Below are 24044 nucleotides of genomic sequence, written 5' to 3' on the forward strand. Positions count from 1 at the left end.
GTCGAACTCCACCCACCCCAAGGGAGTGCAGGTGGGGAGGGCCTTCTAGAGCTACAAGGTTGTGCAGTAAATGAGGGAGAGTGTCTAAGCTGCCCGCAGATCAGAGGCACAGCTGCCACTGCCCCAGCCTCAGCCTGTGTCAAAAAGAGGAGTCCAATAAAAAGGAATGGAGTACTGATGATGCACATGACAACATGGATGAACTTGAAAACATTCTGCTAAGTGAAAGAAGCTTGCCACAAAAGACCACCTATTGTGTGATCCCATTTCTGTGAAATATCCAGAATAGGCAAATCCACAGAAATGGAAAGTACATTAGTGGTTGCCTAGGGCTGGAAGGGAGGGGGAATAAGGAGGGACTGCTAATGGGTACAGGGTTTCTTTTTGGGGTGATGAAAATACTCTAAAATTAGATTGTGGTGGTGGTTGTACAACTCTGAATGTGCTAAAAAAAAAAATCAACACTGAATTATATACTTTATGTGGGTAAATTCTGTAGTATGTGAATTGTATCTCAGTAAAACTATTTTTTTTAAAAGGATGAGCAAATCCATACAAGCCATACCCAAGCTCAGACCAGGGGCCTGGCAGGGTTAAATCAGGTCAGTGACCTAGCTCAAGCCCCCACCACATCCAGGCCCCAAGGAGAGAACTCTCTTCCCCAGGAGCTGGGCCCTGCCATCCCCCTGGGGTCCCCTGCCCATCCTGTGTGACCTGGAATCATAGAATAGGGGGAGGCTGGCATGCTGGGACCAGAGTCCCAGAGGAAGTGGAGCCTGAAGGCCTCCCAACCCAGGGTGGATCCAGACGACCCAGAGTGAGCCCAGCCCCAGTCCAGCCTGACCTTCAGGAACTCCTGGTCACAGGTGGGGAGACAGTTGGAGAAATGAACTGCCCCGGGGAGGAGGCAAAGCCCAGCCTTCAACTGGGACAGCAGTCCCAGGGTAGGGCAAGAGTGTCTCCCCTGACTGTGAGAAACATTCTGCTGCCCTATCCATCCAGCATATCATGTCCCCTCCTTGCTTTTCCTAGAACTGGGACTGACCTGGATCCTGTCCCCTCCTTTCTTGCCTCTCTTTCTCTCTCTCTTCCATTCATTCCAGACTCCTCATTTGCCCACTACTTCCTTACTTTCCTCCATTTTACAAAGTGCGGGCAACCAGCCCTGAACTTGTGTTGAAACTTTCTGATAAATTTGGGAAGAGGCATCCTTTAGGCCCGCTGCCCACCTTGGCTTTAGGACCAGTTCCCTCAATGAGAGGTGCTGAGTGGTGGCAATGACAGATGCCTGACCTGCCCTCCACAGATGGAGCCCAGGGCCCAGCCCCCTGCCCATCCTCCCTGGACACTGCAAGTCTGAGGTCCCTCCCCAAGTTCTTCTCCCCAATTCTAGACAAACTATCAACCTTGATAGCTTGGCAGGGAGGGTAGAGCCCAAGGCCTGGGTCCTGGTCCCAACTCTCTCTATACCCCACCCACATGCTGGACCCTGCCCCTCAAGGCAGGGCAGAGGTCTCTCTCCTTCCCACTGCATCTGCAGCCTAGCCCATGGCCTGGTACATAGTTGGTGCCAAATACAAATTATTTTCTTTTTATTTTTTTAAAATTTATTTAAGTAATCTCTACACCCAGTGTGGGGCTCAAACTCACAACTCCAACATCAAGAGTTGCATGCCCTTCCAACTGAGCCAGCCTGACATGCCACAAATTATTTTCAATAGAAGAATGATGGGGGAGAGCCTGAAGGGCTCAGTTGGTTGAGCATCCAACTCTTAATTTTGGCTCAGGTCATGATCCCAGGGTCCTGAAATCGAGCCCCACATCAGGCTCCACTCTGAGCGTGGATCCTGCTGCTTGGGATTCTCTCTCTCTCTCTCTCTCTCTCTCTCTCTCTCTCTCTCCCTTTCTCTCCCTCTCTCTCTCCCTCTGCCCCTCTCCCCTGCTCTCACATGTGCTGTTTCTCTCTCTCCCTCTCTCTCTCTCTCTCTCTCTCTCTCTCTCAAATAAAAGAAAAAAGAATGATGGAAAAGGGCATTCACTGTTTGGGCACTCACCATGTCTTGTCTGTCACAGGTTACTCTCACTGCAACCCCATGAGGGAGGCCCACTTCACAGAGGGGACAGAGACTCAGACATGCCATGCATCAGGCCAGGATGTGAACCCGGGTCACTCTGATGCTAAGCCATGCCCTTGACTCCCACATGATTCCAAGGTGTGCACAGAGCCCACCACCCTTACCTTCCCAGCTCTCTGCTGGGCCATGAACCCCCCTGCTGCAGTGCCTCTGGCTCTAGGCCCACAAGATGCTTCTGTCCATATCCCCAGAGGATGCAGAGGACAACCATCCTTCCCCTGCCTTGGTCCTAATTGTTCAGGATGAGCTTTGGTCTTAATTGTGTTTTAAATTTGCTTTTAATCAAGTTCTGGCCCTTCTTTCCTTTCTCACATTTGTTTGCAGCCTGGGTGCATATGGAGGCAGGGATGTGGGGGCCTGGACCCCTTGCCCCCCCGTCCATTGTTCCTCTCTCCCTGGACCCCATCCAGTAATCCAATTTAAATCCTCTTGCTCTGGTCTGGAATTTTAATTTGGGACTTGCAAAGAGGAATCTGAGCAACACAGGACGGAAGTTCATTGGCTCATCTAATCAGGGACAATCAGACATTTGTTACAAGTTTCTCCAAGCTGCACAAGGTGATTTATGCAGGCAAGAGTCAGGAAAGGAGCAGGGCCAGGTCGGGAGCCTTACAACACAGGCAACCAGCATTCCCAAGTCCAGGAAACCTGCTAGGGCCTTAGCTTTGGAAACATGGAGGGGAGCTGTTTTATGAATTCTACTACCAGGGAGATGGGTCCTCTGAGCCAAGGCCCACTCTCTAAGGGTCTTAAGTCCCAGGAGAGGGAGGGAGGTACCTGAGTTCTTACAGCACATTGGAGGCAGAGTTGCCTTAGCAACTTACAGCACATTGGAGGCAGCCCAAATCTGGACTCTGTTGTCCTCCCTGCTGGGGCCTTGACACACAGCCCTTGTCAGAAAGGTCATTTCTTCCTGGTTGTATTTTTTTCCTCCATTGAGTCATCAACATTCTCTAGTGGACTACTGTGTGCCAGGCTGGTGCTGGTGGGCAGGGGGAGGACAGGCCCTGCTCCTGCCCTCATAGAGCACTCAGTCTAGTCCCATCCCAAGCCTTAGCATCCCTCTCTGTAAAATAGGGACATGAGACCATCCCTGCCCAGTACTTCTGGTCTCAGTCTCATACCTCCAGGAGCCATCATTTATAAAGGCCACAAAGAAAACAGTGTCCCCAAAGGTTGTGCCACCTTCAGCACCATCCCTGATACCTCTGTTCTGTGGCTTAGAGGAGAGGCTGTGAGAGTAGATACAGCCTTGATAAGGTCAGGAGTGACCCGAATGCAGGGGGTTCCAGCCTCCTCTCAGTGGTGGGGCCATGGGCATTGTGGTTCAGTTGTCTCAGTTCCCAGAGAATGGGAAGCCCAAGGCCAAAGCACTCAGGGACATCAGTGTGGCTAGAGTCTGCTCTGGGGGAGACCCTCTTACCTCAAACTTCAAACAAACCAGAGGCAGTGGAAAGGCTTGACTAGGGATCCAGGACCTAGAGACCTCAGTCCTTAAGCTCTCCCCTTCTACCATGCCCATGTTCCCCATGCTCCACCTCAGGTACCTCCTGCTATTCCCAGGGCCAAGACCTTTCCAGACGTTGTGCCTTTGTACCTTTGTCTTCCTATGGTGTTTTTCAAACTTTTTTTCTTTAAGTGGGCTCCACGCCCAACTCAGGGCTTGAACTCATGACCCTGAGATCAAGACCTGAGCTGAGATCAAGAGTCAGACATTCAACCAGCTGAGCCACCCAGGTGCCCCTTGTCTTCCTGCAGTGTTTTGAAACCTGCTTGAACATTGAGGTCACTTGGAGAGATTTTAAATGGTGATGCCCAGGCCTCGCCCCAAACCAAGTACATCAGATTCTCCAGGGATGGGGCTGAGCTTCAATATTTCTCAGTGCCCCACAGATGATTTATGTAGATTCAGAAGTCACAATGTTTCCCCTAAAATGGGCAGAAATAATTCCCTCCCATGATCATTGGCCTCTTTCTTAGTGCCTATCAGGTGCCCAGCCTACGATGAGCCAGAACACTCCAGATCTCTCCAAATCCTCTTTACAAGCCGAGAGTATCGTATCCTCATTTTACATTTGAGGAAATTGAGCCCCAGAGAGTTTAAACCACTGGCCCTAAGCCCCACACCAAATTCAGGCTTTAGATCTGGGCAGCTGGGCTTCAGACCCCACAAACTGCCCCCCAACACTGGCCTCCTCTGGACTACCACCGGTGGCCACATGGCATTTGCTGACTGCAGGGTGTGGACAGGGCTGAGGGAAGAAGAGATGGGGCTCTGGCCTCCTCTGATAGTGGCTTGCCCTGGAATGACCTAGTGACCTTGGGCAAGTGCCTGCACCCACAGGTTCTTCCTTGGGCAGTGGAGACAGACACTGTGCACCCGTGAGGCCCAGCCCAGCCTTGTGAGGCCCAGATGGATGGGACAGGGGGTGGCGCAGCTGCAGCCCTGGATCTGGGGGCTCCAGTGGGCAGTGTTCCCACCCTCAGTCACCTCTCTGGGGAGCGAACATCATTTAAAGAGTAAAATTAAAAACCCTTCTGCACACAGCCGCCCTGCTTTTGCTGCTAATGGCCACTTAACCCAATTAAACTGATGCATTGTTGGCAGTGTGGCCAGGTCTGTTCAGGAACTGGGCCCTGAGTTGGGTGCTCAGAGGAATAGAAGGAATGAGCCAGGGAGGGGGCCGGGGAGCTCCCCCTCCCAAGCTGTAGAGCAGACCACTCCTGTCAGGAGGGAGCACACTCCACCTCGCTCCTGCTTACTTGCTGCTTTTCTCTCCAAGGCTTCATCCAAGGCAGGGTTTCTCAGTGTCAGCACTACTGACATTTCAAGCAGGATAATTCTTGGTTGTGGGGGCTGCTCTGTGCACCGTAGGATTGCTCAGCAGCGTCCTTGCCCTGCACCCACTAGATGCCAGTAGTACACCAATCCCCCAGCTGTAACAACCAGAGATGTCCCCAAATCTTGTCAAATGTCACCTGGGGGGAAAACTCCCTTCCCCCCAAATCCTGGTTGAGAACCACTGGTGTAATGGGACAGAGAGATGCAACCATGATGAATAAAAGCCGCGTAAGCAGGGGACATGGGGACCTCAGAGAAGTGCAGATGGAATGGGGCAGCTGTAGCAGGAGGAAGATCACTTCAGTTTAAGAGGGTAAAACTGAGCTTGGGGCTGCCTGGAAGAGGCAGCAAGGATTTGGGGGGAAGAGTTTGGCACTGAGACAGCCAGAGGCTGGTTCAGAGCTGGGTCCTCCGCTGCACTGATTGATGGGGGTTGGACGGGCAGATCAGCCCTGAAAGGACAAGGCCTGGAGGAGGCCTGGCCCAGAGTAGGAGTCTCAGGAACATTTGTACAACAGGTGCAAGGGCTGTGACTCTGCGTTCTGGCTGGAGGTCACCCTCTGGGATCTGACTGCAGACTGGGAAGCTCTAAAAGCCACAGTAATGGGGGACAGACAGGCAAGGGATTCTGTAGCATGGGCTGCCCCTGCCCACCCTTCTCCGTGCAATTGAAAGGTGTTTACGTGGGGCCGGCAGTGGCTTCTGCCTCCCCTTCATTACAAACATTAAGAGATCTTGACCCTTCCACTTTCCTGCTCTTGAAAGGAGCCACAGACACATAGAGCCAATTAGGCGCACGCGTGGGCGCCGGGGCCTGAGCAGCCTGTTCTCCCTGATTGCGACGTTTAAGGCTGATTATTCTCCCCTCACCCAAACAGCGCTGCTGCTTCCTGGCAAGGTGCCAGTGCCACCCAGAGGAGCCACCTGGGGCCCCCAGGGATGGGGGGAGCACAGAATAAGTGAATGGACATCTGTTGAATGCTTCTCATGTGGGAACTCTTGGGGACCCCCACCTAACAGAGGGAGGCAGCAAGAGAGCCGGCCAGCAAGGAAACAAGGACGGGGACCTGGGCCGTGATGAGCACTCAGGAGAGACAAGGCAGCATGTGGTGGCAGAGTGACCACTCAGGAACAGGGCTCAGAGGGAGCTCCTCCTCCGAGGTGGCCTGAACGTGTAGGGAAGGAAAGGTAAGCTGCTGTGCACTCCCCATATACCCACAGGCCCTGGGAGTCAGCGTGAGCCTTGGGCAAAGACACGCCGCTCCCAGCAACTGGTGGAGGTGTACATGGGGATGGCCTCCTCGGAGGATACATGGTGTGGCCAGAGACCCCTAGAAAGCTGCAGCCTCAGCCAGCCTCCCTGGAAATGAAGAGGGAGGTCGTGCAGGTGGGGTGTGTCCCCAGGATCCTTAGGGGAAACCTCATTCATCCTCTTCTCCTACTCGCCCTACCCAGTGGTGGTCAGATGAGGGCCTGGCTCGGCCTGTCAGGCTAAAGAAAGGCCGAGCTGTGTGTTCGGGCCAGCCTTCCCTAGTTCCTAGGATTTCCCCTGTAGAGCAGGCTCCTCTCGTGGCTCCTCCTCCATAGTACAGGGACCTCAAGAAGGGTCAGAAGAGCTGTGGTCATTCCCCAGCATCTTCTAGCCAAAGGATCTAGGGGCCTGGGTGCAACACCCCTGAGTCCACAGAGCCTGGTGGATCAGCCTTATACCCCCCGCCCTGCTGCTGAGCTCTCCCTAGTGGCTGAAGGTCAGAGGAAACTAAAGGGCCATGTGTCAGGCCAGGAAGCTCAACATCCTGTCTGCCCTGACCAGCATTGACCACTTCTTGTGGAGATCCCTTAGCCAAGGCACCTCAGACCCAGAACTTGCTCCAAGAGGGGGTGTCAGCCTCACCTGCCCAGTGGCCTTGCTCCATGACGCCAGGTGCTTTCCCCATAGCACCGTTCAGTCTCCCTGTCATTTGCGTGTTCACTCAGTCATTCAGCAAACCTTCCCATTGCCCCCAGCCTGACCCCAGGTGTGGAGCCAGTCTCTGCTTTACTGTAGAGCAGAATTACCATTTTACAGATGAGGAAACAGAGGTGCAGAGACAGTGCCAGCCTTGGCTGTTGCCTGGCTAAAACAGGGTCACAATTCCCCCAGCTCACCCTGGCTCCTGAGCCTGTGTGCTTGCTCCTCACGGAGCTCCTGAGGATTGGGAGGAAGTAGAGCCGTGCTGGCTAGAGCAAAGAGGAAGCCCCAGGGTGGGGAAGGAAAAGTTGAGGGTCTGCAAGGCAGAGGGCAGAGCACAAACAAGGGCCTAGGGGCAAGACCTCAGTTGGGGGACACAGGATAGCTAGAGAGTGGATAGATAGCTAGAGAGTGGGTTCCTATTCAACCTGTATGTCCTGACTACCATAGGAAAGGGAATCTAGGGCATGAGGGTGGGGGGTCAGCCAAATGGATGAAATGGCCGTGGGCCCCCAGGGGAGACACATTGGATTGCACTCCCAGAGAAGCCGGCGCTGAGGTAGGATCCTCTCCTGCTTCTGCCCACCTCCTTGGGGGTCCTAGCTGGACACGTGGGGCAGATGCTGGGATGTGGAAGAACAGGGCCCGCAGGTGCCACAGGGACAAACCAGTCTAATTCAGGATCAGAGAAGTGAGAAATTTAATTGAGTTTTAATAGCTTCTGGCCCTTTGTTCTGAAACCTCATGTACAAGGGCTGGGGGAGGGAGGGTGCATCTAAGGCAGGGTGAGCCGGTGGCCCAGCTAGTCCCCATCCTCCAGGACCCCATACTTTGAGGAGACAAACTCTGAGATCCTTGTGTATAGAACAGCTGATATGGGAGGGGAAGTCTAAGGAGACAGCCTGGAGGTGGTGGCACTTGAGCTGGTAGAATTTCCAAAAGTGGAGGAAGGGAAGAAGGAAGGCACCAAGCCCTGGCCTGGCAGTGAGCATGAGCAGAAGTGAGTCAGGCTGCGTCTGTCCATACGGGTTTTGTGAGCTGGGAAGGGAGCCCAGCAGGTGTAGCCTGTGCATCATTTTCCACTGGAGGGGAGGGGGGTGAAGAGATGACAGAGGTAGGGGGCAGGGCTCACCACCTGAGGCCTGGGGTGGTAGCTGCACCTTGGTAAGCATGGCCCCTTCAGGGTGCGGCAGCCTTGGGAGCAGCCAGTCACTTCTGTCATCCCCATTTTTCATGGCTTAACATACCTAGGGACCAATGCCTCTGCTTTGATAGTGGGTACCTATGGGAGAAGTGAGTCGGCTCACAGGGCTGCTGGCAGAGAGGGCCTGGTTCCTTGCACCCAGCACAGGCATGGTGAGAAGCCCCTCTGAGATCCCTCATTAGTCTTTCCAAACCCACACCTGAAGGCCAGCCCAGCCCATGGTGTCATAGTGACCCTGGGTGGGGTCCCCCAAGGTTTTCCTGGAGATCAGTTGATCCTGGCTCACTGTGTCAAGGGATACCAGGTACTTTGGGTGCTGTTTGCTTCCTTCAACCTTTGTTTACTGAGTGCTGAGCAACCGGTGTGTATGAGCACCATACTAGGTTACCAGGTCCAGAGATGGGGGAATAGACCTATAGGGCTCCTCCCTCAAAGAGTGCAGTCTGCTCAAGGTGACAGTGATATGACCCATTCCACAAAGTGTGGGCCAGGGTGGTAAGCCTGTGGATACTGATCAGGCCTAGGGGATCTGGGGTGGGGGCAGGGGGGTTGCTGAAGATGTAGCCAGGCAGAGGAAGAGGGTCCAAGGCGGAGGGCACAGCAAAGTACAGACCGGAGGTACAGAGAGCACATACATGTCTTCATGGTGGGGCATCCACATGCGTATGGTGATGGAAGGTCTCGCCCGATGGCGTGGCCGTGCAGAGCACGTGCACAAACACACTGTGAGGTGGGCCTTCGGCAGAGGCATGCAGGGCTATGCCCAGTGGAGACATCATTCCTTGCAGTCTAGTGGAAACCTCACCTAGTGACCACAACCTGCATAGTCCTAACCTTGCACTGTTCCAAAAAGAACCTTTGGCCATGAGTCCCCCATAAAGATGTGGCATGGCTCATGATACACATGACCAAGCCCAGAGCAGAAGGTGGCCAAGAATCAGGGGCCTCAACCACTGCTGTGCTATAGCCCCCACTCTGCACTTGAGTAGCACACTGAACCCTTGGCAGATCTCACTTTCTCTGGGCTTCAGTTTCCCTACCCGGACAGTAGGAGCAACAAGTATAGCCTCACAGATCTGTCATCAGAGTTTATGCCCAGACCTTGGTGACACCGATTCAAGAAGGAATGCACATGGGACAAGTCCCATGGATGAGACTGGTCTGTGCCTAGCACGGGACTGACCCCAGGCCATCGGTCTTCAGGCCGGCTCCCCCTACTCTGGATGCCTCATCAAGGGCCTGTCCCTAGCTTCCACTTCTGTGGGCCACACTGTCCAGGCTGCTTAATGCTTCCTGCCTCCTGGCACAGGGCTTGGGTCCCTTGTTTGAGAGGCTGGTCACGGTTGTCAGGCCCTTTGTTCCAGCCTTCCTGTGTTTGCCCACTTGGTGCCTCAGCGAATGGGAGTCGCGGCATGTTTGCTGTGTCAACACCAGCTGGAGCCGAGGGTGTGAGGCCCTATCGCCAGCTGCCCAGGTGCCTTGGGTCCAGCCCCTCCCTGGATAGTTGGGGTTGATGGGCAAGCAGGCAGCTCCCCACCTATGACCCACCGATTCACCCACTTGACTGCTGGGCCTGGACTGGGTAGGTACGGGGAACCAGCAAGGTCATCCCCAGGCCAGGAGCAGGATTAGGAGGGACCAGTGCAGTCTCCCCTTGGCACAACTCAGGAACTTCCTGGCAGAGACGGCCTTCAGGCCTCTCAAGGCCAAGTTTGGGGCTTCCCCACCCCCTATGCAGTGTCCCTCCCCAGGCCCAGCTCCACCCCTCGCCTCCCCTGTGTTCCTTGTCATCAGATCCAGCAGCATCCAATTTGAGGAGGCATGAGCGTCAGGCAGATGGACAGATGGATAGACAGGCACTGAGACAGGGTCAGGGCAGGGGATCAGAGAAGAGTCCACCTGGCAGGATTGCCGAGGGTTTTGTCTGAGCTGAGACTTGACTGGCTCTTAGACCTGTGTGTGCTGTGTGGTTATCACTGTTACAAGGCAGGGGCTTGGGCCACGGGGAAGATCGCCATCACTTGACCTCACTTTGGGCTTTCGTGAAAGAGTCCCAGTTACCTGGAAGCACAGAGAAGTAACACTGAGGCTGAGGCTGAGGCTGAAGCTGGAGGGAAGGAGGGGGTTTGCCTCCCAGAGGGTGGGGAAGAGCATTCTGCGAAAGAGAACAGCATGGAGGGGCCCTGTGGGTAGGAGTGTGGGGTCAGGCAGAGTTGAGTGTAGCTTAGGGGTTAGAATGGGAAGGGAAACAAGCTGAACCCTCCAGGTTCTGGGTGGGGGTGGGGGGGGGCGTGGAGAAGGTGGCACTTACAGGGACAGGGGGTCTTGGATGGTCAGGAGCAGGCTGTGGGGTGAGAAGGCCGAACCCCCAGGAACCGATGGGGATTGTCAGCAAGTAGGCAGCACTTCCTGCCCGCCCCCACCTTCCGTCCTCAGGTGTTTGCTGACCCCTCCCCAGAGGGAAGCATGGTGAGACTGGTGTGCAGCAGTGGTGTGTGGTGCTCACGTCTCGGGGAGTGAGAGCTGTGGCCTTCTACCCAGAGCCACTCACATCTTCGTGTCCTTGTGCGAGTTTAGCACCACTACACATCCTTGCCCAGAGCTCTGAGGGGCTCGAAGCTCTTCTGAGCTTACATCTTGGACCTTTGGCTCTGGTCATTGGGGGCCTCAGGGCCCTGCTGGGTGCTGGGGCTTAGGGAGTCCAAGAGCATCTTCCCATACACCCATAGTATGAAGGGCTGAAGAGTTGGGGAGTAGGTACCGTGAGATGAGAGGAACAGCCTGGGCTGGTGTACCCTCACATCCCTCAGGTGGGAGGGCCCTGACCCCAGGGACCAGCAGATGAGTAGGCATTTAAACGAGAAAATGCATCTATCCGTTCTCAGCCAGCAGTGGTGACGGCCCCGTTAATGACAGCTACAGCTACACTGTCTTCTGTCTTGGATGTTCGTACATAGGACCCCCACCACAAGCACAGCTCTAACTAACCCCAAGACACAAGGTTGCAGGGGAGCGAGTGTAGGGGAGGCATGGGAGAGTGTGGCTGTTCTTCCCTCTCCTGGGCTTATGTGTGTATGTATCCCATGGGGGGTGTCTAGACATGAGCGTGTATGTTCTCATGTACATGCACACACTGACTTGTTTCCCTAAGGTTGCGGCTTTCACATGGCCCAGGATTAAGCTATGTGACTGTGGCCTGAGTGACAGGGCTGCAGCCCCCACTCCGTATGGCCCTGGCAGAAGCACCAAGCCCCACAGTCTCCCAGGGATAACAGTGACCTTTCTCTACCTCCCACATGCATACCTGTGTCTCCTTTTATCAAATTTGCTGCTAATCTCATCTCCTTGTATGACTGCCGTGTAATTAGCTCATTTTGCAAAATACTGCATGTCTTATTTTCCCTTCCCCTTTTCCTTTTCCCAGGAAGGGGTAGGCGGGATGGGATTGAGGAAGATTACTGGGGATGAGTCCATCTTGCAGGTCAGCTCTGGCCACCCCCTGTGCACGGGACCCCCCACCCCATGCACTGGCCCCCTTAACATACATGCTGGACCCGGGGCCTGGTGACCAGATGGAGGTCAGTGGGCTGAGGGTGTCTGTACCCTCCCTGTGGCAGGAGGAAGGGATGGAGTAGGGCTGACCAAGCCCTGCTCTGGGAGCACCTATGGGTATCTGCTCACACTCAGGGACTGATCAGGCCAAGCTAGGCTCAGACTGAGTCACTAAGTGGAGTTGCCCCTGGTAGGCACGTGTATGGCAGGCAGGCTGGGAGTGAGGGGGCAGAATGCCGAATGCCAAACGCCTCTGCTCAGTATGCATGGCCATGCATGGATGAGCTGAGCCAGGTGTGCAGCCAATACTTGGTTTATAGGAATCCCAATGATCCTCATTAACATCTGTCTGCCACCCCGCCTGTTGGACAAGATCCCACAGCAATCGGGCTGCCCTGAACCCCCCATACTCTCCATCCCACTCATCCCGACCAGGATCTGGTCTAGCCGTGAGGTGGGGGCTTCTTGAGACAATGAACTATAGACAGGGCACATATGGAGCCCCCCAGCAGGTGGCCCAGGCCTTGGCCCTGACCAAGCATGGCAGCTCCAGCCAGGGGCACCAGGAACATCTGCCTCCAGTGGTAGGGCTAGGCAGAAGGAGCAGTGCAGGAATTTAAGCTGTTTTAGCCTCAGCAATTGGTGCTGCTCTGGTCCAGCCATCACTGCTAAGCCCCCTGCCCCACCTCCCCCACCCATTCCCCAGATGGGAAACCAGAGGTAGCCGAGGCCTCATCTGTACAGAGAGCCCTCAGTGGCTCAGAACCTGCTGCAGTGGTGGGCCCCGGGCATTTGGAAGGATTGGGCTCCAGCCCTCAGCTGGTGTGGCCTACTTTCCCGCGACCCCCCCACTGCCCCCACTGTCTCCCCACCTTCTCTTGCTCCGACTCCCTCAGGACGTGAATTCTCTTAAACTTTTAATTAAAAACATTTTCCTTTCTCCCCCCAAGGTTTGCTTCCCTGTGATTTTCCTCTTAGAAGGAGAGATGGGGGGGGAGGGGACAGCGGACAAGGAGTGGAGGTCGGGCCTTCCTAAGTCTCCATAGAGGACCCAAGGGAGCCAGAGCCTGGCCTGGAGGAGGCTGCCGGCTGCCCCCTGCACCGTGTCACCCTTCCTGGCTTCCGGCTGTCGAGAGCAGCATTTCTAAGGGCTCCAGCCCTGGGTGCACTGCCAAATTTGAGGAATGGTGCCAGCCCTGAGGGCCTGTGTGCACTCCCACCGCACCCCACATAATCGCTCAAGAACCATAGCACACGCCCATTTCCACCGAGCTTTCCCAGCAGAGTGCTGTCTGCTCTAGCAGCTTCAGGGTCACTCCTGAGTCCGTTGATCACAAGTTGGAAAAATGTTCCCAAGGTTACTTGTCAGGCGAAATGCAGCCCAGGGTTGGTGTCATGGGCCTCGAGGTCACCAACTAGGTCACAGATGTTTCACATGTAAAATTCCCAACGCAGCTCAGGGGGACAAGGTCAGGTCCTGGCTCACAAGATTGTGGTCCCAGGAATTCTGGGGACACAGGTCCTTGATGCCAGGAAACCAGAACAGCTTCTCTAATTATGGGGCTGGAGGAGGGCTGGCCCACTCCCTGTCCCCAGGCAGCGGCATGTTAGCCTATCCCTGACTCGGGAGGGAAATGCCACCACGTCCTCAGGGTCCCATTCCAGAATTGGAGCCCACCAAATGTCTGGAATTTCTTCCTTATGTCAGATCATGATCCCTCTTGCTGAAGCCTAAGCCTTGGTTCCACCTCTGGAGAATTTTGGCTTAGACTTCCTTGCCCATTAGCCCTCCCTGGCCCAGGAGACACGGACTGAGTTACCACACCCCCCACCCCCATGTTCCTGTCCCTTCCTCCATTCCTCTATAGGCAAGTGCCTCCATCTGAAGCTTCTAGGCAAAGCCCAGGAAGCCCCCCACAAATTCAGACACATCCTCACATCACATTCTAAGATGTCCCCACCACAGGTTGTACCTCTCCCATCTCAAGGGCAACCCCCCTGCCCCACCAAGTCTCCAAAGGCTTAGGACTCAAGACTCCAGCCAGGCCTGAGCCCAGGGGAAGAGCAGAGACATTGCCAGCAGAGCCCACGCCCCCATGGGCCTAGCCCCTCACCCCTTGCTTTGTTCCTCCTGTCCAGCCTGCAGCAGTCGACAGGGGACATTGGCCCTCATGGGAGCATCAGGATGCCCCAGAGAAGGGGCTGCAATGGGGACATTGGCCCTGAGGGGCTAGAACAAAAGTTCGTCTACCACTCACCTCTTGGGCTGCCCTTAGTACCCCTCCTGACACACTGCATGTGTGTCCGGGACTGGCCCTGGGAGCACTCAGGGAGACATCCCCACAGAGGCCGGTGAGCTGTGACAGGATCTGGCCGGGGAATTGGCCAGGAGGAGGGGCAGGCCAGATGGGACCACAGCATAAAAAAAGGGATGAAGGGGCCATGGGCAGGGGCGAGCTTGAGGAAGAGGCAGTGCACAACCAAGAAGGTAGAAATGGCAGTGGGAGGCCTTGAACACCAGGTCTTGGAAGCCCTGGCAGCCTTTTGAGTAAGGCAGGGATATCATTCATTTTACAACATATATTGAGCACCTACTGCATGCCTGTGCCTGTGCCTGTGTTGTGACCTGGCCCAGCCCCCAGGCAGTGCCCACTTCTACTGCAGATGCTTTGTGGCTCTGGGGATGCTTTGCGGCTCTGGGGAGTGGTGGTGATCTTAGGGGAGGAGCCTGTGTATTCCCCACAGGGCAGGTGGGGTGCAGCCTCTCCTGGCTAATAGGAACAGAAGTATGGTCCTGCCTCTCACGGCACTGCCCTGTCTTCCTGGCTCACTCTTCCATAGGGCCCATTGATTTCCAAAGCTGATATGGGCAGGGGTGGCAGGCTCTTCCTCCCACTGCAGCACTTCTCAGTGCTCCCTGAACCCCATCATGTCAGCTTCCACCTGTCTATTCATTTCCCAAGTCCTCCACACCAAATGTCTTCTCTTTGCCAGGCCCTGTGCTGGTTGCTGGTTGCTGAGGACTCCACAGTGACAGAAGCAGACCTGGTCATGCCTTCTGGGACCTTGTGGTCCAGATGGGAGGCAGAGAGTTGACAAATAATGTGAGGATGTGTAATGGAGTATCAGAGGGGTGTCAGAAGACAATCACATCAGGGAGGCAAGGAGCGGGTGTCAGTAGCACACACACGCATCCATAAGCGCAAGCCCAGAGCCTGAGCAGGGCTGAAGGCAGTGAAAAGGAGGCAGCTCAGGGTCAAGCCCCATCTCCTGACCGGGACACAGCTTCCTGAGACTCTGTGGGGTCCCCCTCCCACAGCCCACCCTTGCTCTTTCCAGGAACCTGAGTAAACAGGAGCTTCCCCTAGACTGCAGACACCCACCTGTGCCCAGAGTGCTGCCTTAAGCAGGCGGTGAGAGATGCAAGATGGCCATAGCAGTCAGTGCTGGATCTTCCTGGGTTGGCCAGCGCCAGGCCACCCTGAGCAGCTGCCTGTGTCAGCAAAAGAAAACTCCTAAGTTCCCTTTAGAGTTCACAGCATTGGTGATGGGGCCCACCTAAGGCCAAAAACAAGCAGAGCATGTGTCTGCTCATGGGAAGCTGTTGGTATGGCTGGGATGTGCCCCCAAATGCGTGTCAGGGATGGTGCTAGATGTATATGCATGCCCGTATGTATGTCTAAAGGCCAGTCAGGGCTTTCTATGATAGGGCCCGCGTGCGTGGGTATATGTCTAAGATATGCGGAGCGTGTGTGCTGGAAGAGTCTGAAGAGCTGGGTTGGGAAGACAGGAGAGAGCTCTACTACCTCAAGGTTCCTGCTGCCCAACATGGCCCATCTCACTTACAGGCACTCATGTGGGCTTCAGGCACCTACAGACATGTATGTGTATAAAACCTGCGTGCTCCCATCCCATCTCCCACTCTGCAACCCCAGCAGCATACCCAAGCCGCGTGCACCCATGTGAATGGCTACAGACAGATGTGCACACACACCTGCAGCTAATTCCTGTGCATGTGTGCATCCTGGCCTATGCATGCCCATATGTGTGCATCTGTGTGTCCCAGGTCAACACCCCCTGCACATGCTCATTGCTGCCTGGAAACCCTTTGTCACAGATGTCTCACCGTCCCTTTCTTCACTCACTGCACCACTGCACCTGTAGGCGGGCAGGTCCAGGATGGATATCTTTGTTTTATAGATTGGCAAATTGAGGTGCAGAAAGGAAAAGGGTCAAGACCACTGGATAGCACCAGCTGGGGCCCAAGTTTCCCAGGATCCCATCTAAGTCGATGTAGCCCCACAGCTGGTGTCATGGTCTCCCCAATGCTCCTCTGCAGAGCCAGTGGGGTCCAGGACAGAGGTATGGTGTTTTCAGAGCACCCCATTCCTGTCTTCTCTCCCCTTGGCAGGGGCTCCCTGAAGCCTATGGTGAGGAACACTGAATCATCAGACATATCAAGGGTCTCCTCACAGTGGAACATCTGAGCTAACAGTCAGAGTTGGAGGAGAAGAAACATTTCTCTGAGCCTCATGCAGGAAAATGGCCTGCAGGAGCAACCCCAGCTCTATTGCCACCTCAACACTCCTGGCTCTACAAATCTGTCTTCCTGAGAATCTGTCCTCTCCTGCCCATCTCTTTGGCCCTATCTTATGTCTTATTGCCCCTCCACAACCCCCTCTACTCTCCAAGGGTGTTTAAACTCTCCTCAGTTTATTGTAGCAGCTCCTGATGTTTCCAACTGGAAAGCTCTTAGGGGTAGGTAGGGCATGCCCTCAGCCCCCACCTCAGATCAGCCCTGGCCCCAGAGGGGACACAGGAGGAATCAGGCCCCACTGTGACCTCAAAAGAACCTGGCCCAGTGTGGCCAGCCTTGTAAACCAGCCTGGTGCCACAGCTGTTAGAGGCTAAGCAGGAGGAAGCTCAGCACAGAGTACAACTGAGCTGGACATTAAGAAGCAGGAAATAATTATTCAGAAAAAACAGGGAGAAGAATGGCATTCCAGGCAGAGGAAATATTCTATGCAAAAGCAGGGAGGTATGAGATTGTGTCATGATAATCAGACACTGAATCGAGCCCCTGTCTCATGCATTTAAGTGTCTGCACAGCCAGACATTCATTCGTTCGTTTATTCGGCAAATAGTTACCAAGAGCTGGGCACTAGCACCACTGGGATGGAAAAAAAAAACAGCACTGTCCCTGCCTCAGAGAGTGCACTGTCTGCTGGGAAATTAAGTGACAGAGCAGTGAAGTCTTTGATGAGGGCACATAGGTCCTGGGGGAACTCTGAGGAGGGGTATGATGGAAGACATATGGGCATTTTGGGAACCCTAAAGAGGGGACCTTATAGAGGCACAGAGGGCACTGTCAGAACCCCAAGGAGAGGCGTGGCCAGGACTGGGGCTCATTTGTTAACTTTTTTTTTTCATTTATCAGTACTTTGTACCTGGTCTTCAGAGGCCTTCATAGCTGGGAAGGCCCTTGGCAATCTAAGTCTACATTTTTCCTTGTATAGACAGTAAATCTGAGACCCTGGGCCCAGAACACAAGTCTCTAGGGCTCCTGTTTCAAGAATGTCATTGTAAAAAAAAAAAAAAAAAAGAAAAAGAAAGAACGTAGTTATATTGGATAAAGCCAAGTTTGCCCATAGCCAGACCCAACCCTGGACTCACACAGGACTCAGTCCTCTCTGCACAGCACCTCCAGCAGCCCAGAGGTGGAATTGCAGGCCCAGGAAGCCATCTTTTGGGCAGAGCAAGCCCTGCCTGAGCTCCCTGAAAGGGGGGCCTGTGTCCTTCTCAGGCCAACAGGAACAACTGGGGTCTTAGGCATTTCACCAAGCCTCAGTTTCCCACTACAGAACAGCAACATGATTCCTGGCCTGTCACCACACTGGGTGGTTGTGAAGATGGGGGAGCTCTGGCTCCCATGACTGGAGCTCTCAGGGAGGCCCTTCTGCCAGGGGCCAGAAGGGCACTGGGGACCATAGGGCTGCCCGCTGGTTTAGCAGTGGGGCCAACGGCTGGCTTTCCTCTCCTCCTCAGTGGCTCTCAAGCCATCCGTCACTTACAAATTCTCTTCATTTCTAAATAAAATGATTTGTTAATTTGAGTGAGTGATCACCACTCGTCCGAGCCTCTTTGCAGGCCCGGGAACAGCTTGTGGGCTCCCGGAGCCCCGTGCCGCCGGCCTGGCGCAGACTTGGAGGGGTTGTTTTCGATTTAAATGTGAATTGAATGAGGAGAAAAATGTTTCTCTTGGCAATTCCATAGGAGCTCGCTCTTCTGACAGATGTTGGAGTTTATTATCCCATCGGGCCAGCGTTTTGTCGAGCAGAATTGCTAATTATTTCAGAGGCCCGGCCACAGCCGAGGAGAGGAGGGAGGTGGCAGGCGCGGTTTTGGGCGGCATCTGTCGATGCTAGGCCCAGCCCGCTACCTCTCCACTTGTCTTCTAGAATCTGTGGATATTTGGGGCAGGAGGTGCCCTGGAGGAGGTAGCAGGGCCTGTTCTTGCCAGTGCTGTTTTGGCCTCCTAGTGAGGACTCTGGAAGGGTCTGGGATTGCTTGTGTGTGTAGTGGGCCCATGGGTGGCAGATGGAAAAAGGCTCCAGAGAGGCCAGTGTTTTTCTACTGTGTGAAGCCAAAGTCATTGATTGTAACAACCGCACCTAGGCAGAAGCCATGCTTGCAAGGGCATGTGGCTAGATGTCTCCATAACCGTGGATTCTGTGCAGGCGCATGGGAGCATATGGGGATTTGGTGTGCTGTGTGCTGTGTTTGCGGGTCACAAGCCGCCTGGGGTGACTGCACGTGTCTGCAAATGAGTTGCCCGCCACTGAGCAGCTCAGTCCCTCAAGGTATGACTCCTAATTCATTTCTGTCCCCAGTCCCTGCACTGCAAGGTGAAGAAGGCCTTGGAGGACAGTTAGCCAGAGGAAACTAGACTTCAGGAAGGGTGGGCCAAGGCTGGCCAGGGTGCCACTCAGCTGCTCCAGGGGTGCCCCAGGCTTTCAGGGGCTCTGTGGTGAATGGGTGGGTTTCTTGGTGAAGATGGGGCTCTGGCAGCCAGACCCCTGGCCTCCCAGTCCATCCAGCCCAAGGATCTTAACCTCACCTGGGGCAACTTAGAGCAGCAGAGCAGGGTGTGTCCTCCTGAAAACCAGCCAGGGTCCCAAGATTCCTGCAGGACTGGGTCTGAAGGCCTGTTGCTCCTCCAGTGGTCTCGGGTCAGTGTCCCTGAGAAACTCCCAACCAGTGCCCCCTTCGTCACCCCATCTCTCCCTCCTGAGCCCCGAGATAAGGGGCTGGATGCCTGATCCAAGTCCTGGCCAGCTGAGGATTCAGCACTTCACTCTCTTATCCTGGGGTGTCCTGTCCCTTCCCCTGTCAGCCTCCACCACCATTCTTCACCCTCACCGGCTCCAGGCCAACCGAAGCTCAGCTCCCTAGCTTTAACACAAAGGCAGCAGCAGCAGCTGGGCAGGATTTTATAACCCTAATTAACACTGGATTCCCTGGAGTCCCAGCTCTAGAATCCTGATGCAGGCAGAGACCAGCAGAGCACAAGGTGGGGAGGGTCCACCCTGGTGCAGGATCGGGGGAGATGGAATCTCAGTCCATAGTAGCTGGGCCCCAGAAGGTGACGTGGAGCCCTGCAGCTCAGGGCTCTCACCTCAGTCTCTCACCTCCCCAAGTCCTGGGCCCTGGTAGACATACTAATGGGGGGCACTGGAAATCTGGGGAGGGGACGTCCAGCCATCCCCAGGGTGAGATCCTGCCAGGCATCTCTGATTGACCATGTGTCCCTAGGAACCAGGCCCTCTCTCTCCTCTGGATAAAACCATCGTGACATCCTTCCATTAAATAGGGCATGTTCAGAAGAGAAAATTGCTACTATTTTCCCCTTTTACTTCACTGTCATCAAAAATTGATCCCATATTGCATCCTTATTTCAAAGAATGAGCTAAAAAAATAAAATAAAAATTCTCACTCCTCCGAGCGGCAGCTGCATCAAGCTTCCCATTCCCCCTACTCCGACCCCACCCCCTGGAAAGAAAGGAAAGAAAGAAAAGAAAATCATGGTCACAGTGTGGGTGAGGGTGTGACTGCTGGTCCCTCTGAGGCCGCTGAAAGGAACAAGGCCAGGCCATGGCTTTGAGAATGAGGAGGGGAGAGGCACAGGACTTTGTGGGCAGAAGGGGATTTCGATCTGGTGAAATGTGGTAGAAAATGGGGTAACTGGGGGGAGGTTAATTTGGATCTAAACGGAGCAATTCGTTATCTCAATAAGAAGTATCTCGTTTTCCAGGGAGACGGCTGTGCCAGCCAGATGCTGGCCTACACATTGGTGGGGCGTTGGCTCTGAGCAGGGCCCCCTGCCCACCCACAGTCAGTCTAGCCTCCCAGAGCAACCTGCCCTGCCCGACTTGGTGGTGGGGGATGTGAAGACAGGGGTACAGGAAGAAGGAAACTAAAACTGGGGAGAGCAACTGGCCTGACACCCCACAGAGCACTGGGGCCTCCTGACTGACTCCTGTCTACTTTTCCTTCCCATGGGTCTAGCTGCCTCTTAGAGAAGGGGAGCATGGGCAGGATGGGGAGCACAGTTTAATTTGGTTTATTCACTAGTTCATTCAGCAAAGTTTTGAGCGTCTTTTCACAAAAGCATATGTAGTAAAACATAGGCTGTGAGTAACAAGGATGAGACAGAAGAGCCATGGTAAGCAGCCCCTGGTGGACCAGGCATTTGGTCTAGCTGAGTCTCTAGGTCGACTCTGAGAGTCTTGGCAGCCAAAGGAAAAAGGGAGACCCAGTGCTTTGTGTTCCGATCAGAGAAGATGAGACATTTAGATCAAATCCCCACGGAAGTCAAGTCCTGCTTCCTATGGAATGGTGTCTGGAGGGACTTTCACGGTGGTGCCCCTCAGCCTCTCCTGCCTTTACTAGAAGCAGCGTTTGGGACCTGGCGCCTGAACTGTGGTGTGACCCTGAGGATGTCCCACCTCCCCAGCCTATAGGCAAGGGTTGCTGGCAGTGCTGGGATTGCTGGTCACACAGGTGTGGCCCATGCAGGCTACAGCACTGCAGGCCTGGGCTCAGCAGCTAAACAGACTTAGGTTTGGGTCCCAGATCCTCCTCTTGCCTGCTTTTCTTCTGAAAAATGGACCAGTAAGATCAGCCTTGCCCCCATGGTTGTGTTGGTCATATGTTAACAGTGGGCCCCATGAATGATAACTGTAATCACAAAGGCACCTGGCAGGCAGTTGATGTAAGACTGCACAAGCTCTCCATGGTCTGCATGTGTGTCTGGCCTGGTATTGGCTATACGTGACTGTGGGGTTGGGGGGTGAGCGTAGAGACAAGTGGAAGCCCCCCCCCCCCTCCACTGGGCACTCCGTGATGGTGGGGCCGGGTCTGATTCATCCTGTGTCTCTAGCACCCAGCACAGGCCACAAACATGCTTGTTGAAAGAAGTGAGGTCCTGGGGTCACCTTTTCATTTATTCTATACTATGGTGTTAGTTGGAATAAGATAACACAAAACAAAGTGATCATAGGCTGGAGTGAGTTCTGGGAGGAAGGTAAACCAATGAATAAAGTGAGGGTAGACTTAAGGAGGGACCACTAGGCAGGAACAAGGCAGGTGATAGCAAGAAGGGTCCATTTAGCCAGGCATGAGTGGGGCAGGAGCCACAGGTTCAGTGATTCACCCCACACCCAGCCACAGCAGGAAGCAGCCCAGCCTCACCTGTGCCTTGGGAAGGGAGTCCAGAACATGAACTCATCTGCCTGGTGTGGATGTGCCTGAGCACATGTTGGCATGCATGCATGTATACACATGTTCCTATACTCACATGTGCATGTGTTCACATACAGATGATTTCTTATGTCTGCACCTGTGTTCCCATACTCACATGCATGTGTGTGTGTGTGTGTGTGTGTGTGTGTGTGTGTGTGTATATTTGAATGAACTTGGACACACATCCTCCTCTAACTCCAAACCTTCCACCCCCAGTTACAAAGCTGCTGACCATAAAATCAGCTGGAAGAGGCCTCATTGCCCACCCCTACTAAAGACAGAAAGCCCCTACCATGCTCCTCCTTGGCAGACTTCCTTCAGTGAAGGCTTAAGAAGCCCTTGTCACAGGAGTCCCACTTACTCTCCTGTGAGGGAGTTCCATGGAGGGGGGCCTCTGGAGGCAGGGGAGCAACATAAGACTCCAGAGTGTTTGGGGAGGGAAAGCCCTCATGGCCACGGCCCAACCCTTTGGATGAGCAGTGAGCTGGAAATCCTGCAGACGGAGTCCTTGAATACCTTGGTGGGCTGAGACTAGACTGGCACTAGGGCACAAAAACCCTCCCTGCTCCAAAGGCACCCACCACTGTGAGTTTAGGAAAGGGAAGCAGATCCGAAGGCAGTGAGCAAGTTCTATGCTTATCACCCCTGGGGGAGGCCCACCTCTTAGTGAGCTTTGGTTTTTCCACCTATGAAATGGGGTGAGGATAGCTCATGGAGGGTTCTTCCTTGATGAGTGTGGAAGAATGACCCTGGGGCCTAGCTAGCCAGCCTAAGATTTGAAGTCTGTTTCTCTAGGGGCTGGGCCTGGCCCTGACCTTCTGCCCCTTATCTCAGGCAGCAGTCTTCAATCTAGGCAGAGCCGAGCACAGCTGCCCACAGAGGGTCACTAGGCTCAACGCTGATGAATACAAACCCATAGCAGCACCCCAGCCCCAGCTCTGATGCCATGAAGGTCCCAGGCTGAGGGTGGCAGCAGTGCTGGAGGCTGACTACAGAAGGAGGGCTCCTGGGGGTCAGAGCTCACGGGGTGACCTTGGGAAGGGCACACAACTCCCCACCTTTTTTAAAAAAAAAGTTTATTTTGAGAAACAGAGCAGAGGAGAGGGAGAGAGAGAGAGGGAGAAAGAGAATCCCAGGCAGGCTCCATGCTGTCAGCGCGGAGCCCAACACAGGGCTTGAACCCACGAACCATGAGATCATGACCCAAGCTGAAACCAAGAGTCGGACGCTCAACCAACTGAGCCACCCAAGCACCCCCACAACTCCTCACCTTCTTAAGGGACTCCTCTTGCCTCCTCCAGCTTTAACCAGGGTTGGGGCGGGGGGGTGGAGTAAGAACCTGGGGCTATCCAGGATGACAAGTGCAAGGGCATCCATTAAAGCTGAGGCTGAGCTCAGGCCCATCCACGTCTTCCCCTGAAGCCTGGATCCCTCTCCTAACACCCTGGTGTTCCTCCATCCCATGCTCTCTGATTCATAGCCAGCCAAAGACCCACTTCCTCATCAGAGGGGGCTCAGGGTCTCAGAGGGGGCTCAGGGTGTCTCATGGATGAATCAGTGAGTGGAGGAAAGGGATTTAATTACCTGGCCTCAGGAACAAACCCCACCCTGCTCTCAGAGGGCTATGACTGCAGACAAACCAAGCAATCACATCTGAGCCTCAATTTCCTCATCTGCAGAATGGGGTAGGAATGGGACCTGCTTTGTAGGGGCTGCTCTAGGGAATAAGGGACAGTGCTGGGACACAAGGAGTGATCAGTCTGTGTGAAGCACAGACAGTGCTTGAGCCAGGTCCTGCACATGCACTTCCAGGCACAGGAATTCCTTGCTGGACCTGTGTATTTCAGGAACATTTTTACTCAGAGCCCCACCTGATCGCCTGGCCATGGGTTTCTCCTCCCTGGAAAACCCCTGGCCATTCTCTGCAGTTGGCTCTGGCCCTTCCTCCAGGGGCTGTCCTCTTCTTCAGGCAGCCCTGGGGGCCACACTCCCCCACTCCCAGGTGACATCTGACTGGGAGATCAGCCCTTCCTAATACATCCAAGTGCCATTGGGTTCCATGTAACCAGCACTTCATCATTCCCCTGTTTTCTCACTAATGCAGGCTCCCTGGGTGGATGGTGCCATTTTCCCATTTCACAAGAAAGAGAACTGGGGCCAGGAGAGCTGAAATCACCCAGTCAGGATGGATCTGAGTCCACCGTGGGTCCATCACTACAGGCACCCCTCCCACATAAAGTCCAACCTGAAGTGCTGAGGAGATCAGGGGCTGAGTGGCCTTAGCCAGCTGGGGTTGAGCGTCCCTTTCCTGGGAGAAGGCATGATAGAGAACAGACTCCCAGACCCTCATCCCAGGGGAGAGGGGCTAGAGCCTGAATGGAGGTGAGAAAGATAACCTCCCAAACATGCCAGCATGTGCTGCATGGCCGCAAATCCCACCCTCCCCAGCTGGTGCCGTCGCTCCCTGGCCGTTGCTAGGCATCTGGAAGGCCCAGGTGGGCCCTACCTGTCGTGGAGCAGCCGCATAGCATGAGGTGGGCATGGGGCCCGAGCAGGAGC

General features: G+C 54.6%; 1 protein-coding gene across 9 annotated transcripts in view; it reads left to right on the forward strand.

Annotated features, from left to right (window-relative positions):
• CACNA2D2 (calcium voltage-gated channel auxiliary subunit alpha2delta 2) overlaps positions 1-24044 on the forward strand; it is a 143851-nt gene that overhangs the window by 72965 nt on the left and 46842 nt on the right. The gene's annotated exons all lie outside the window — the stretch shown is intronic.

Source organism: Acinonyx jubatus, chromosome A2 (assembly GCF_027475565.1).
Source record: "Acinonyx jubatus isolate Ajub_Pintada_27869175 chromosome A2, VMU_Ajub_asm_v1.0, whole genome shotgun sequence".
In the NCBI taxonomy this organism is placed as follows: domain Eukaryota; kingdom Metazoa; phylum Chordata; class Mammalia; order Carnivora; family Felidae; genus Acinonyx; species Acinonyx jubatus.